The following is a 17,464-nucleotide window of genomic DNA, read 5'->3' on the forward strand; positions in this document are numbered from 1 at the left end:
TTGTGTTGTAACCTATTTATCTTTCTCTAAAACATATTTACAGAAAATTCTACATAAACTAACAAAAATTATTTCATAGTATACAGGGTGTTCCGGAAAAACTGTTCCAATATTTAGAAAGGTTATTGTAAGCAGTGTCCGTATAGGTCAGTTTCTGTCAGATGCGTTTCCAATTCACTGTGGGCTAAAGCAAGGAGATACACTATCACCTTTACTTTTTAACTTTGCTCTAGAGTATGTCATTAGGAAAGTTCAGGATAACAGAGAGGGTTTGGAATTGAACGGGTTACATCAGCTGCTTGTCTATGCGGATGGCGTGAATATGTTAGGAGAAATCCACAAATGATTAGGGAAAACACGGGAATTTTACTGGAAGTAAGTAAAGATATAGGTTTGGAAGTAAATCTCGAAAAGACAAAGCATATGATTATGTCTCGTGACGAGAATATTGTACGAAATGGATATATAAAAATTTGGTATTTATCTTTTGAAGAGGTGGACAAATTCATATACCTGAGAGCAACAGTAACAAATATAAATGACACTCGGGAGGAAATTAAACACAGAATAAATATGGGAAATGCCTGTTATTATTCTGTTGAGAAGCTTTTATCATCCAGTCTGCTGTCAAAAAATCTGAAAGTCAGAATTTATAAAACAGTTATATTACCGGTTGTTCTACATGGTTGTGAAACTTAGACTCTCACTTTGAGAGAGGAACAGAAGTTAAGGGTGTATGAGAATAAGGTGCTTAGGAAAATATTTGGGGCTAAGAGGGATGAAGTTACAAGAGAATGGAGAAAGTTACACAACACAGAACTGCAAGCATTGTATTCCTCACCTGACATAATTAGGAACATAAAATCGAGACGTTTGAGATGGGCAGGGGATGTAGCACGTATGGGCGAATCCAGAAATGCATATAGAGTGTTAGCTGGGAGGCCGGAGGGAAAAAGACCTTTAGGGAGGCCGAGACGTTGATGGGAAGATAATATTAAAATGGATTTGAGGGAGGTGGGATATGATGGTAGAGACTGGATTAATCTTGCTCAGGATAGGGACCAATGGCGGCCTTATGTGAGGGCGGCAATGAACCTCCGGGTTCCTTAAAAGCAAGTAAGTAGGTAAGTAAGTAAGTATAGATAAATAAATAGATTAAAAATTAAATAGATAAATAAATGAATAAATAAATAAATTAATAAACAAACAACAGATAAACAAATAAATAAATAGATAAATAATTACAGAAATAATTAAGTAAGTAAATAAATAGCCTATATAGCTAAATAAGTGTATAGGTATATATATATATATATATAAATACTTACATACACAATTAAGTAAATAAATAAATAAACAAACAGAGCTATAGATAAATAAATAGATAAATAAATAAATACATTAATAAACAAACAAATAACAGATAAACACATAATTAAATAGGTAAATAATTACAGAAATAATTAACTAAACAAATAAATATAAAGATAAATAAGTATATATATAAATACTTACATAAATAATTAAGTAAATAAGTAAATATATAAATAAATAGATCTATAGATAAATAGATTTAGATTAGATTTATTTATTTAACCTGGTAGAGATAAGGCCGTCAGGCCTTCTCTGCCCCTCTACCAGGGGATTACAACTATAACATGAACAATAAGATTACAATTAATATTAAATTTACAATTACAATTACAATAAAAATTAAAGTACGACAAGAATACCTGATTAATGAAAGCTAGACATTTTATCATAGAAGTTAAGAACAAAGAATATTTTTGTATTTACTAAATTACAAATTAAACCTACAATAACAAAATTCTATAGTGATGAAATTACCGGATATTGAGATATTTTGTGGTAGATTAAAATAACTATTTACAAGAAACCATGTCTGAACGAGTCTCAATTACTGACCAAGTGCCTAGTAAGTTTTCGTTTGAATTCAATTTTATTTCGACAGTCCCTGATGCTAGCAGGTAACGAATTCCAGAGTCTTGGCAGGGCTATTGTGAAAGAGGATGAGTATGAGGAGGTGCGATGGGATGGTATTGTTAGTATTGTTTCATGGCGAGAGCGTGTGTTCAGATTGTGGTGGGAAGAAAGGTAAGTGAAGCGAGACGACAGGTACGAAGGAATAGAAGAGTTCAAGATTTCGAAGAGAAAGAGAAGTGAATGTAAATTTCTTTTCTTATCTAGTTTAAGCCAACCTATTGCTTCCAGGGATGGGGTAATATGATCATATTTACGAACATTGCTTACAAAACGTACACACAAATTATGAGCACGTTGAAGTTTCATTTTGTTGTCGCTGGAAAGGTCAGTCAGTAAAATGTCAGCATAGTCAAAATGGGGAAATACAAGGGTCTGCACAAGGGACTTTTTTAAGCAAGAGGGAAGATGAACATTTATCCTTTTTAGCACATGAATAATAGAATATACTTTTCTGCATAGATAAAAATTAAATAGATAAATAATTAAATAAATAAATAAATAAATAAATGAATAAATAATTTAATTAATAGACAAACAAATAACAGAGAAATAAATAAATAAACTCATAAATAAATAAATAGATAAATAAATAAATAATAAAGTCATTATTATCAAGAACGGTGTCGACCTGGTTGGCGAGTTTGTATAGCGCTGGCCTTCTATGCCCAAGGTTTGCGGTTTCCATCCCGGGCCAGGTCGATGGCATTTAAGTGTGCTTAAATGCGACAGGCTCATGTCAGTAGATTTACTGGCATGTAAAAGAACTCCTGTGGGACAAAATTCCGGCATATCCGGCGACGCTGATATAACCTCTGCAGTTGCGAGCGTCGTTAAATAAAACATAACATTTTAACATTTCAAGAACGGTTATGAACTACATAGCACACCATACTTCTTTTATGGAGGTCCGAGGTTCGAGCCCAAGGGCCGGTTATAATGACGAATTCTTCGTGGTTTTCTGTCTACAGACAGACCTACCGGCCACAGTAACAATTGCAAAGAGCACGGCCCGCTTTCTGGCCAATCCCACAACCCTTAACATCTGAATACATAAAACGTGTCGTCTCCATGGAAATGTTCATTTTTAATTTTTCAATTTTCCCCTTGCGTTTAATAACATTTCATCTCTGATAAAAATTAAATTACTATGGAGTTTCAAGCACTGTAAAAGCACGCACGTTGTTTTCTTCGTGGCTTTATTTATATAATTCGTAATTGCACAATGTTCCTCTAAGCAATGGATGGACTCTCAATTTGTTTAATGAACAGGATGGTGTAATTGAATTTTAGAATATTCCCTGGTAATTGCTAAAGGGCGAATGAATTTCACTTTATTGGATGAATTCAGAGAAATCGTTCACAAAAACGTAAACAACTCTATTAGTATCAATGTACGTCGTCCGAGCCCCAGGGACATATATCCAATTTCAGCATATGCATATTGTAGCGTAGCAACAGTATTCTTTTTTGAAATAACTTCTCCAGCGTCGCTAGTATCTTAACTGATTTTATTACTTTCTGTTAGCATTTAGTACGAAGTCTTAGGACAACCAGATAAGACAGCTGGTGGACCAACTGGCCGCGGACTGGATGTCCTGGGTTCAATCCCGGTGGTGACGGAATTTTTCTCAATTCAAAACTTCCAGAATCATGATCTAGGAAGACAACGGTGATGTATTAAATATTATAGTACGTCAAATCGTTTCATAATATTAACTTAATGGCATAAGTTATGACGTCATAATAAAAGTAATGCTATTTTAGTTGCCATGGTAATATTTTACGGCTCTGGTACAATAATGTGACATATTATGCACGATTTTCACTAACGATAAATACTGTTTATAACACTGCAGTGTAAAAAGTACTTTTAATACTAGTGCGAAAAGTAGATAGATAGATAGATAGATAGATAGATAGATAGATAGATAGATAGATAGATAGATAGATATAGATATATAGACAGATAGACATAGATAGATAGATAGATAGATAGATAGAGATAGATAGATAGATAGATATAGATATATAGATAGGTAGATAGGTAGATAGATAGATAGATAGATAGATAGATAGATAGATAGATAGATAGATAGATAGATAGATAGATAGATAGATAGATAGATAGATAGATAGATAGATAGATAGATAGATAGATAGATAGATAGATAGATAGATAGATAGATAGATAGATAGATAGATAGATAGATAGATAGATCTTTATTGTCGAAGGCATAATATATGCATAGACATTGTCAAATACATACAATTACAATTTAATTTAAAATAAGTCAAATATGAAAAACATTATTCAGAAGCGGATTGCAATCTGAACTATACGAGTAGACAATTATGTAGTTGAGCGAATTGTTATTATTTATAGGCGTTTGCACTATTTGTAGCTTTTTGATGCGGGCCCATAAAGTTTCAGTATACTGAATAATGCAGTGATCGGGTGCAGTTTTAATTCGATCCTAACGCGAAATGAATTGTACGGCACATAAAAGTGACAAATGACTAACGGAGTTCATTCTGCAAGTCGAGGTGATTTACGAGTTTATTATTAAATTATTTTGATAGTTGGTAGCATTTTGTGAAACAAAGGAAAAACGATTCATAATGATCTCAACAATCAAAACCAAATGAAGGCTGCTGTCCGTAAACGTATTTATGTCAATTGTAGCTAGCAACTCGTGTGACAAATTTAAACAACGTGGACATAACAAAAACAACAAAACTACAAACTAGTAATAGTTACACGTGTATTTGCATTGGTGTAATTAAAATATATTTATTTATTATTGTACAGATTAGTGAGACGTGAATAATGATGTTAAATAATTTCGTATTTTATCTATATATTTTCATTTCTTTTTATTATAAATGTAGTCATTTTTTGTGGAATTCTCTTCAGAGAACTTTAAAATCATGTGTCGGAAGTTGGCAAGATGATTAAAAATTCACTCAAGGCCAGAAAAATTCTGAAAGTATAGTATTATTATTATTATTATTATTATTATTATTATTATTATTATTACTTACAAATGGCATTTAAGGAACCAGGAGGTTCATTGCCGCCTCACATAAGCCCTCCATCAATCGCTATCCTATGCAAGATTAATCCAGTCTTTATCATCATATCCCACCTCCTTCAAATCCATTTTAATATTATCCTCCCATCTACTTCTCGGCCTCCCTAAAGGTCTTTTTCCCTCTGGCCTTCCAACTAATACTCTATATGGATTTCTGGATTCGCCCATTTGTGCTACATGCCCCGCCCATCTCAAACGTCTAGATTTAATGTTCCTAATTATGTCAGTTGAAGAATACAATGCGTCCAGTTCTGCGTTGTGCAACTTTCTCCATTCTGCTGCAGGCCTAACTTCATCCCTCTGTTACTTTCTAAAAGGAAAGTCCAAGTTTCACAACCATACGGAACAACTGGTAATATAGGCCTAACTGTTTTATAAATTCTAACTTTCAGATTATTTGACAGCAGACTGGATGACAAAAGCTTCTCAACCGAATAATAACAGGCATTTCCCATATTTATTCTGCGTTTAATTTCCTTCCGAGTGTCATTTATTTTTTGTTACTGTTGCTCCAAGATATTTGAATTTTTCCACGTCTTTGAAGGATAACTTTCCAATTTTTATATTTCCATTTCGTACAATATTCAGGTCACGAGACATAATCATATACTTTGTCTTTTCGGGATTTACTTCCACATCTATCTCTTTACTTGCTTCAAGTAAAATTTCCGTGTTATCCCTAATCGTTTGTGGATTTTCTCCCAACATATTCATATCATCCACATAGACAAGCAGCTGATGTAACCCGTTCAATTCCAAACCCTCTCTGTTGTCCTGTACTTTCCTAATGGCATATTCTAGAGCGAAGTTAAAAAGTAAAGGTGATAATGCATCTCCTTGCTTTAGCCCACAGTGAATTGGAAGAGCATCAGAGAGAAACTGGCCTATAAGGACTCTGCTGCAAGTTTCACTAAGACACATTTTAATTAATCGAACTAGTTTCTTGGGAATACCAAATTCAATAAGAATATCATATGAAACTTCTCTCTTAACCGAGTTATATGTCTTTTTGAAATCTATTATTATTATTATTATTATTATTATTATTATTAGAGCCCATATTAAGAAATCAGTCATCAGACTGTATTTGGATACATTAATACTTACAAACATAACTACTTCAGCAAAGAACATGAGTACTACTAAACTTGTTTTCTCACAACTTATTAAAAGGATGTACATTTGTTATGAATATTACGCACATAGTATGAAGAAAGCATATGCTGGGAAGATATAAATCGTTGACAATTTGATTATGTCTGGTTTCAGTGTTGTTAATATTACTTCCTCTGCTTGTGACATTTTCTCTTCCATAAGAAAACGACACCGACTTTAGTGAAAATTATCAACCTTCACCTCTAAATGTAAAAATGGGTTATTCCGATTTTTTAACTTTGAGTACCCTACATCCCTTGTGGTAGTAGACTCGTCTAGCTTGCAATTCCACGGCCAACAGCAATGTTATCTGCGTATGACAGTCATTTATTTTTACATAGATTTCATTTGGAAACTGCCATTTATCGGCTGAATAACGAAAGCGACGGTGCTGCGTCTAAAATCAAATTTAGGAACTGAGTCTTATAAGAAACAAATGACTTCAGATATTGAAACTTGCATAACGTCTTCTCGATTTGACCATGGAGGATTTAATGTTTCACGTTATCTTAGAAGGAAAATATCTTGATCTGAAGAAAATTATCCGCAAAGCATAGAAATGAGTTACACTGGAAACTGTAGAATTATTCACATTGTGTTGGGTATGACAAACCGGGAAAAGGATATAATAATAATAATAATAATAATAATAATAATAATAATAATAGTAATGATTTATTTAACCTTGCAGAGTTAAGGCCATACGGCCTTTTCTAACACTCAACCAGGAGTAAAATTGCGTTACTAAAAACACTACAAATTTACAAATTACACTACAAGTTTACACACAAAACTGAATAAGATAATAATAATAAAATGTAAACAACAAGTAAGTAGAAATCAGACATAATATATAACATACAGAAAGAAAGGAAAAAGCATAATAAAATGTGAACAGCAGGTCAAAATAAATGAGACATACAAAGTATAAAAAAATAAGACAATTATTGATAATAATAATAATAATAATAATAATAATAATAATAATAATAATAATTTATTTAACCTGGCAGAGTTAAGTCCATACGGCTTTCTCTAACACTCAACCGGGAGAAAAACTGCGTTACAAAAAACACTAAAATTTTACACACAAAACTGAATGAGATAATAATAATAAAATGTAAACAACAAGTAAGTAGAAATCAAACATAATATATAACATACAGAAAGAAAGAAAAAAGCATAATAAAATGTGAACAGCAGGTCAAAATAAATGAGACATCCAAAGTATAAAAAATAAGACAATTATTGATAATAATAATAATAATAATAATAATAGTAATAATAATAAATAGTAATAATGATGATAATAATAATAATAATAATAATAATAATAGTGATAAAATAGTGCAGTACAAAGCATACAATGAATACAATATTTTTAAGTACACATAGTAAGGAAAATTATGATTATATATAGCTCAACTTATCACATTATAGATATACCATTATCGGAAAATATGAAAACAAAAATATAAAATAAGTTAAATATTACTAGAACATAAAAAAATGTGAATACGTGGAAACATGCAATACAACACTTGTCATAATAGTAAGTTAGTTTGGCAACTCGTCATAAGATAATTTTCTAACTTGGATTTGATAGATTTCAATGTTCGGCAGCCCTTGACTTCAGGCGGGAGAGAGTTCCAGTGACGAGAGGTAGCAACAGTGAAAGATGAGGAATACAGAGATGATGTGTGTAGTGGAATTTCTAGCGTGTTATCGCGTTGTGATCGAGTATTAATATTATGATAGCAGAGAGAGTATGAAAACGAGCAGATAAATAATAGGGGGATGAAGTGTGCATAATTCGATATAAGAGAGAAAGTGAGTGCAGATTTCTCCTCTCATGTAACCTAAGCCATGATAACTTCTCGAAAGAAGGTGAGATATGATCATAGTATCGAACATTGCAAATGTAGCGGACGCAGGTGTTATGAACACGCTGTAGTTTCTGAGCGAAATCAATCCTGAGATCACTGAACAAAACGTCGCAATAATCGAAAAAACGTCGCAATGTCAAAATGTAGTCTCAAGACTGAGTACCATACGAAGAAACTAAGAGAGGGAAAAATGTCGATAATACGAATAAAAATCATGTTGGTATCCTTGAGAGCAACCACTTGTTGATCTGATCTGTGTCATGCTTCAAGTTCAGAAGTTTGTGAATGCTCTTTCTTTTTCTTCGTAATTTTAGCAGTCTATAGAGTTCGCATGATACTTGAGTTTTCCTTTGTAGCTTATTTTACTTGAAATACAGACTCAAAACAACTGTTCTACAGAGTATCTATCAACCTCCAACATTTGAAAGTTTAGGGGAGAGTTGGGTAGTATCGGACATCGGGTAATATCGGACAGTGAGTTTCTTTCATCTACCACCAGACGGTAGTACCTGAATAACATGGTTACATTTGTATAGCCAGGTTAATATTAGAAATGTTAATAAAAATAAAATGATGTACCTGTATTTTCTCTTATTAAAAGTGATAAATCTGTACTTCAATTATTAATTTGAATTTGCAAGTTAATTAAGCTGAAAGCAAGGGCAAAAAATAGCTTAGTACAGTACTTTGCTATAGCAACACAAGATGGAATCGTCCAGTTGTTTACAGAAGACCGTAGTAACATTCCATACGTAAACAAGCAGTCATGGGGGTGGAGAATTGCTAATTTGTTGGCTAACAATAACAGCCACCCCACCCCCTACCCCTCTCGGGAAATTCGACGGGCATCAGCGTGGTAGCACAAGTGGGGCTAGCCCACTCTCTCCCCGACGTCGCAACTACAAAAACCTTTCAAAACAACAACCAGCGAGACTCAGACTTCAGCCTGAATATTCATAATACAGTAACTGGCCGCATGCAGTTTTTAATCCATCAATCCAATATATGTTCGGCGGAGAGAGCTTCATTCCATTTCCCACCCGTTCTATTTTGTTATTATTTACCCTGCGTTAAATGCAGCCCGTGTAACACTCTCGGATTAGAGTCTGCATGGAGATTGTAGCAATGTTCAGTTGTGGAGATGCCATCCGGCTTCATAGAGTCCTATCACGTGTCCTATGTCCGTAAGATTGTGAACTACACCAAGGTAAACGTCTTTTTTGTGTATTAATCTTATAGATAAGGGTATAAACCGCGTGTTTTTCTCAGTATAGGACATGGGGATATTTTGTGAAGTTTATTTAATAATAATAATAATAATAATAATAATAATAATAATAATAATGGCTTATTTTAACTGGCAGAGTTAAGGTCATTCGGCCTTCTCTTCCACTCAACCAGTATGATAGAAAATTACTACAATGCTATGAATATAACATAATTAATACAATACAATTCAAAGCAATACAATTCTACAATACAAGACAATATAATATATAATTAATATATTGATATTGATATTGATATTTATTTGTCATTCAACTTTACAATTCACAGTTATGGTGGACCTTCACATTTCTGTTTTTCGATCCACCATCCCTTTAATACATATAACTCTTTTCTATTAAGGTATTCTTTGCCGATAATTTCTTGATTGCTTTCTAATGTTCTATTATGACTAAATTGCTATATGTCCTTCCCCCTTTATCCTCTTCTATTCTCTCCCTCCTACCTAGACTGTTTCCCTTCCATTCATAAATTTCCTATTTTATTACCCCTATCCATATATTTATTTCGATAATACTCCTACAGTTATAGTACACCTGCTACTACTCCCAATCTAAAACATTGAAAAACATCAAATATCTAATTCACTTAAATTACCCTTCCAATTTCTCTCTCATTCCACTTCACATTTGTTCAGATATCATTGTATTCATTGTTTGATAGTTTATCTTATTACACACTTACCCTATCTTCTTACACTAACACTTTTTTCTCTGTTCCTTTTCTTACACTTTTGCCACCCCTAACTTTTCTGCACTCTTCTTCTTCGCTATAACCTCTCCAACGCCCTATCTATTCAGTCCTCACAATCACTAATATCTGTTAGTCGCTTCCTTCCTACACTCGTTCTTCTCATGTCTTCTCTTGCATTTCCTCCATTAGTCTTGTCTATGCTCCTGACCTCAGACACTACCAGTATATAATTAATATAATACAATGACAATTCTTTTCATATTCACAACACCAATAAAATAATTAGGCCTATGTAATAATAATAATAATAATAATAATAATAATAATAATAATAATAACAATAATAATAGTCATACCTAAATTACCTAAATTAAATTCAATTATTAAACTCGATCACAATTATAACTTCAATTTGACTGCGCCCGTAAGAAATCGTTTAGCCTCTTCTTGAAAGTGGTTATTGTCTGGCAGCCCCTAATCTTCTGAGGTAGAGAATTCCATTCACGGGGGACTGAGACAGTGAAAGAGGATGAATAGTGGGATGTTCTATGGGCAGGAATTGCTAGGATTTGGCTCTCCTGTGACCTGGTGTTTAGATTGTGATTGGAGGATAAGTAGTTAAACCGGGAACGAAGATAATTTGGAGTAGAAGTGTGGAGAACTCGAAACAGAAGAGAGAGCGAATGAAGTGATCTACGGTTATTAAGTTGCAGCCAGGATAAAGATTTGAACGAGGGTGTAATATTTATACACGCTTTAACATTTTTGTGGTCATATCTTTTGGTATATCATTTAGAGATTTTTATATTTGGCCATTAATACTAAAAGTAGTGATAATATTGTTATAGATGATGAAATTGAAATTAAAAAAGTTAACCAGGCAAAATACCTAGGTATAATTATGACTAAAGCAGAAGTATCGGCGAAGAGGAAATAAAAAACCGAACTGAACAAAGTAAAAAAATTATAACATGTTTAAATTCTATATGGTGGGATAAACATCTTTGGAAGGATACCAAAAACTATATTGGGAAATGCTAGTTGAATCTGTATTAAACTACGGAAGTGAAATATGGGTAACGAATGCATATTATAGAAAAAGAATTTTGGCCGTAGAAATGAATTATTTGAGACGAAGTGCTAGAATCTCCCGCTCGGACCACATTAAAAATGAAGAAATTAGGCATGGAATGGATGCTGAAGAGACAGTGTTAAATAGAATAGAAAATAAGAGTTTGAAGTGGTTTGGTCATCTGATGAGAATGGGTGAAGAGAGATGGCCTAAACAAATTTACCAGTGGAAACCTCCAGGAAGAAGAGGAAGAGGTAGACCAAAAAGAACTTGGGACAACGAAGTACTGGAGGTCATGCACAAGAGGGGGTTGAGGACTGAAGACGCAGAAGACAGAAGGCTTTGGAGGACTGGCACAGGAAGACGAGAGTAGCTGTAGAATCCTGAATATATATATTTAGAGATTTTTACTATTGTTGGGTTTCTGTTCCTATTATCGTGTGGTAAGCTTATAGATGGCTTGTGTTTATGCAACTGATTTTAGATTTTGATTTATGTTTATGTTATTGGTGATTTAGGCGGTGATGAATCATGGTATGTAAATTTCTAACCCGGCACTTACTTTTTGTGACTGTGAAATACCAAGAAAAATCCCAGTCAGATTGGCCGGCTACGGGGTTTGAACCTGGGACCTCCCGAATACGAATCTCAAAAGTTACTCTCTGTGCCAGCTCGCTCGGTGACATAGGGATTTAAACAGTGCCATAAGAAACCTATGTATAAAAACAATGAAGATATAACTTAATTAATGGGCCATGTTTAGGAATTAGCAGGCTTTGACAATTTGTAAAACAAGAGAACATCATTTATGGTTGCTATGTGCTCTTGTTTTACAAATCATCAAAACCAGTTCTCTTTTATTCATTGTTAACTCCTTAATATCACTTGGTCCTTCCTGGTTGCGCTCACAGATGGCGTTACTTGCCATCAATGTTGGCATTGAAAGTGTCTTCAGGTTTCTGCCCAGTGACAGTCCTGATAATATACAAGGTGTTTCAAAAGTAACGCATAACTTCAATTAAAATTGAAGGAGGGGATTTGGTACAAAAAACAGTGCACTTTTTGTTACTTAGTTACCATTGCAGTGCAGTTTTGCGAAGGCTTTGGAATAATATTGCTCTAAATTTTCAATGCAAAATATATTGTATTTGCTCTGCTCATTTTAAAAAACTTTTCCTCGATTTTGTAAAAAGCATTTCCCAACTTTGCATCTAATACAGGATGTTTCAGAAATACTTTGACAAACCTTGTAAGCATGTTCCTCACATGAGTTTCTGAATTGATTAACGTTGCAATACTTGCTACCAAGCTGTCAATATCTAACAGATGTTTCATCACGTTCTTTCATTAATAACTAAAAATCTAAGGATTTTCGGACATATGTTTATATGAACTATTTATCTTGTTTTGGTGTGAGGAACATGCCCTCAAGGTTTTTCAAAGTTTTTCTGAAACACCCTTTATATTATTTCTGTTCATTGAAGTGTAAGAGAAAGATACATTTTCAAGACAAATAAAAAAAAAAATAAACGAGAAAACAAAAGAGAATAAGAAAAGAAAGAACTTTCTCTTCACCCCGGGAAACTGAAAGCTACCGAAGTTAACCTGAATTCTACGGGATGCATGAAAAAAATCACTATAAATCTGCTAATATTTAAACTACAAATAAATAGACATTTCACAGCGATGATTTGACTTTTTACAGAGTTTGTAATCAATTATACAAATCTGGCTTTCAGGTAGTAGCTCCCTGTAAAGCAGGTTTGAATAATTTCAAGGAAAAATTGTTCCGGAGCCGGGTATCGATCCTGGGACCCTTCGCTTAGCGCGCGAACGCTCTACCGACTAAGCTACCCTAGGAACTATACACGACACCGAGGAAAAATTGTTCCGGAGCCGGGTATCGATCCCGGGACCCTTCGCTTAGCGCACGAACGCTATACCGACTGAGCTACACCAGGAACTATACACGACACCGAGGAAAAATTGTTCCGGAGCCGGGTATCGATCCCGGGACCCTTCGCTTAGCGCGCGAACGCTCTACCGACTGAGCTACCCCAGGAACTATACACGACACCGTACTGGAGGTACGTTAACAGAAAGCCACAATTTAAGTCACACAGTATTGTGTGCACTCACAGTTGAGTTCTGGCGCCTTGTCAGCTCATGTGAGTTGTGTGGATATAAAAGGAAAAACGGTGTTGTGTATAGTTCCTGGGGTAGCTCAGTCGGTAGAGCGTTCGCGCGCTAAGCGAAGGGTTCCGGGATCGATACCCGGCTCCGGAACAACAACTTTTCCTTGAAATTTGTAATCAATTGTTTTTGCCTTACTGTCTAAATTTGCACACTTTTTTTTTTTATTTTCATTTATTATATACCATGGATCTTACATCAGCAATACCATAGATCTTACATCAGCAATAAAGCTTTAAGATGTGGAACAAGTCAAAATTTTACAAGATTACAATTTCAATTTTTTATAATTTTTTTAAGTTTTTTGGCGAGATGTAGTGAGCCCGAAGATTCGCCAACAGATTATCTGACATTTGCCTTATGGTTGGGGGAAAAACTCGGAAAAAAACCCAACAAGGTAATCAGACCAAACGAAATATGTAAGAGACTCAATTATTTACCACTAAAGGGGTGTGTAATAGCGTTAGAGAGGGTTATATTTTGGTAATAATAATGTTTTAAATTCTTTAAAATATCTCGTACTTAAAAATTCAAGAAACGCGGCTTTATTAAATGGCCTTATTCCATTCTTGCACAACGGATGCTCACACCTCTTAACGTACCTCGACACTAGCGCCTCTTGTGTGGCTTTTGAGAGTCGAGAGTATATTCAGGGCAGCAGGACGCACAAGAGGTTGAGAGGGGCGGGGGAGTGGTTGTGTTAAGAGAAATCCCCATACAGGTGACACAGAAGAATACATCTATTTCAACACCTACTTTGTTGCTTGCAATTTAGAGACGAATCTACAGCCTACATCCATTACAAGCAAAGCCTTCAGTCTATTCAAGAGAAAGTAAACTGGGTGGAACTTATAGCTGTACGTACTGGATTCCCTTTTAGCAGTGATTAATGGTTATATTAATGAGATATTTTATAATTAATTTGTTATTAAATATGACAACACCTTCACCGTCTGTAGGGGACTTAGAAATTGAGAGGAGTCGTCTATAGTATTTGAAGATGGCAGAAGGGGTTGCTACTTTAGCAGAGACGGGTCTTTTCTTTAGTAGTTCTAAAGAGGGGAGAATGGAGGAACTGAATAAAATAAAAAATAAAGTAGAAGGGAGATGAGAAGAAGAAGAAGAAGAAGAAGAAGAAGAAGAAGAAGAAGACGCAGAAAAGAGGAGAGGCAAGCACCAACAAGAAAAGCAAATGTATACCTATTGTTCGCCACTGACATAGATACAGGCGGTTGTGTGCCGCACTTTATATCACGGGACACACAGAAAGGGACTTGACAGGGACAAAGGGAGAGCAACAAGGATGCATGAGAAAGGAAGACAAAAGAGAGATGGATAGGTATAGGAAATGCTGTATTCACTTGACGGCTTCAGATGTCAGAGACAAAATCCTTGAGAGAAGCGAAAAAGAAAAGGACATCTTTTTATAAACCGACCAAAGTTAAATGGCGGGGAGATACCACCCTCCGGGATCTTTATCTGAGAACCCGCACCTCCGCAAAGCTCTTGGTCACGCAATCTCGGACAAGAAGGCGGTGGAGTCTACGCAAGTGACGTTCAGTGCGAGCATACAAAACATCTAGTAGACGATGAGGAATTAATATAAGAAGAATGCGGGAAATAGTGGACAAGTAGGAACATACAGTAAGAAAAGAGAGAAAATACAAGTATATATTACTTACTTACCTACTTACAAATAGCTTTTGTGCGAGATCGTACGTATTTGCTTGGTTTCCGCACAAAACCAATCCGCGGAAAGTCTAAAATTCCACATTCAGTATTCCCAACCAAACACACATAACAATTTCCCTCTTCTTACCGCTTAAGTGACATATTGATTTTACTGCTTTAGGCTTTTAACATATCATCACAGTCTACTATATACAGTCACGAAGCTCAATATGTAGTAAAAATGCAAACATGGATAGTTGCCCACCACTAGGATCGCTACTATCGCCTCGTCATCGCAGATCTCTCTCCTAGCAGCCGACAAAATATGTTACACTTTCGTTGTCGTGTTCTTTTGGAAAAATTAACACCTTCCTTCCATTATTTAAATATTAAATGCATAAAGTTAATTTATTATTTTAATGAAGTATATTAGATTCCACCATAAACTCGAAGATACCTGCAAGAAATAGGTTAATATTATTTTTGTTTGTGCAAAACGAACTGAAATTTACTATAATCGCTTCACTCATTCAAGATTATAGCGATAATTAATTATGAAACCAATAAATATTAATTTGCATTTCCCTTTACAACAATAATAATGGAAATATGAATTAATGGAGTAACTTACGTGTACCGGTACTTGTAGTGTAGGCTTACGTAGTTGAGGTTAAACAATAATAATCACACCAGAATTGGAAATAAAACGTGATTAATAAATTTTATTGTGACAGACTTTTTCTACGTCTCTAATAAAGTAACAAATAAAAAAACAACAAAATTAACAGCTATAATTAAAAACATATCCTTTGAAAAAAAAGAAAAGTAGGCCTAAGCAATAATAATCCCACCAGAATTGAAAATAAAACGTGAGCAATAAATTTCATTAAATCAAACTTAATTTTTCTACGTCTCTAGTAAAATATAATTATTCCAATTATTGTACTTTAGCCATTAGCATTTTCATTACAACCAATAACGAACATTTCACAAGCATCAATGTGAAATACGCAACGAGCTAGCACTCGATGGAAATACGATTCAGTCCAAAGTCGACCGTGGACAGTCTATTGTTTCTAGTTGCTAACCGCTTGGAGCGCTTTATCACGAGATTTGCAAAAAATCACCTCAAGCTTCGCGACTGTATATAGTAGACTGTGATATTATTTGTGCGAGATCGATCGTATTTGCTTGCTTTCCGCACAGAACCAATACGCGGTAAGTATGAAATACCACATTCAGTATTCCCAACGTAACACACACAACAATTTCCCTCTTGTTACCGCTTAAGCGCGACATTCATTTTACTGCTTTTAGGCTTTTAACATATTATTTTTAGAGACGTTTAACATAGTAATAATTATAAATTGGAAACTTACCACTGCAATTTCACCTAAATTGCAATGTTAATTATTGTTTTTAAATATTTGCAAAAATTAAGTAAAGTCTACTACTCCACGAAACTTATTGCATTCCTGATACAAGTAACATTAAGGAAGCCGTGAAAAAATCAACAAGATCCCAGATGCCGATGTTATTACTGCAATATGTTATATAAACAATATTGTTAAAATATTAAAATGAAAAATAAATCATTACATAACCTTACCGTTTGTTTTAAGTTCGCATTTATAGACCGGGGGAAAAAAAAGACAGACGTTTATCACGGCCCGCTCGAGTATAGTAAACACAGAAAGCATTTTATAGCAACAATGTTGAAGAAAGATATTTTGGTGTTCCGAAGTTGCCGTCATTGAACAGAAACCAAGATGGAGATTTCATTGCAACTAATTAGAAATTCGTCTTTCAGGTATGTAATAAACGATCTTCGCACAAAATAATGAACAATACACAAGCGGTATGTTTTCTTTCAATTCTCGGAGATTAAAAAAGCTCAACTACGTTTCGCTTTTTCAAACTTTTCCTCGAACATGAAAACTTCAACATACCGCTCTTGTAACGCATATTACTATTCAAGAACCCAGAGGCTCATTGCCGCCCTCACATAAGCCCGCCATCGGTCCCTATCCTGAGCAAGATTAATCCAGTCTCTATCATCAAATCCCACCTCCCTCAAATCCATTTTAATATCCTCCCATCTACGCCCTGACCTCCCCGAAGGTCTTTTCCCCACAGATCTTCGAACTAACACTCTATATAGATTCCTAGATTTACCCATACGTGCTACGTGCCCTGCCATTTCAAACCACTGCAGAAGTACAGAGAGAAAAATAAAAATTAAGAAAGATCATGCAAATAAAGAACTGAAAGGCATAAGAGTGTAATTTAATGAATTGGCTTATTGTACGACGCTTTATCAACTGCGATGATTATCTAACGTCTGAGTGACATGAAGGTGATAATTAGATATGGTAAATTTTCACAACTTAAAATAAAAAAATAGCACTTTA

The 17,464-nt window shown here is 34.5% G+C and overlaps 1 protein-coding gene and 1 non-coding gene across 2 annotated transcripts in view; both read right to left on the reverse strand.

Annotated features, from left to right (window-relative positions):
- LOC138695221 (uncharacterized) overlaps positions 1-17,464 on the reverse strand; it is a 474,964-nt gene that overhangs the window by 368,242 nt on the left and 89,258 nt on the right. The gene's annotated exons all lie outside the window — the stretch shown is intronic.
- TRNAS-GCU (transfer RNA serine (anticodon GCU)) lies at positions 13,179-13,252 on the reverse strand. Its single transcript has one exon. It is a non-coding gene; the product is annotated as a tRNA-Ser (tRNA).

This window comes from Periplaneta americana, chromosome 2, assembly GCF_040183065.1.
Source record: "Periplaneta americana isolate PAMFEO1 chromosome 2, P.americana_PAMFEO1_priV1, whole genome shotgun sequence".
Lineage (NCBI taxonomy): Eukaryota > Metazoa > Arthropoda > Insecta > Blattodea > Blattidae > Periplaneta > Periplaneta americana.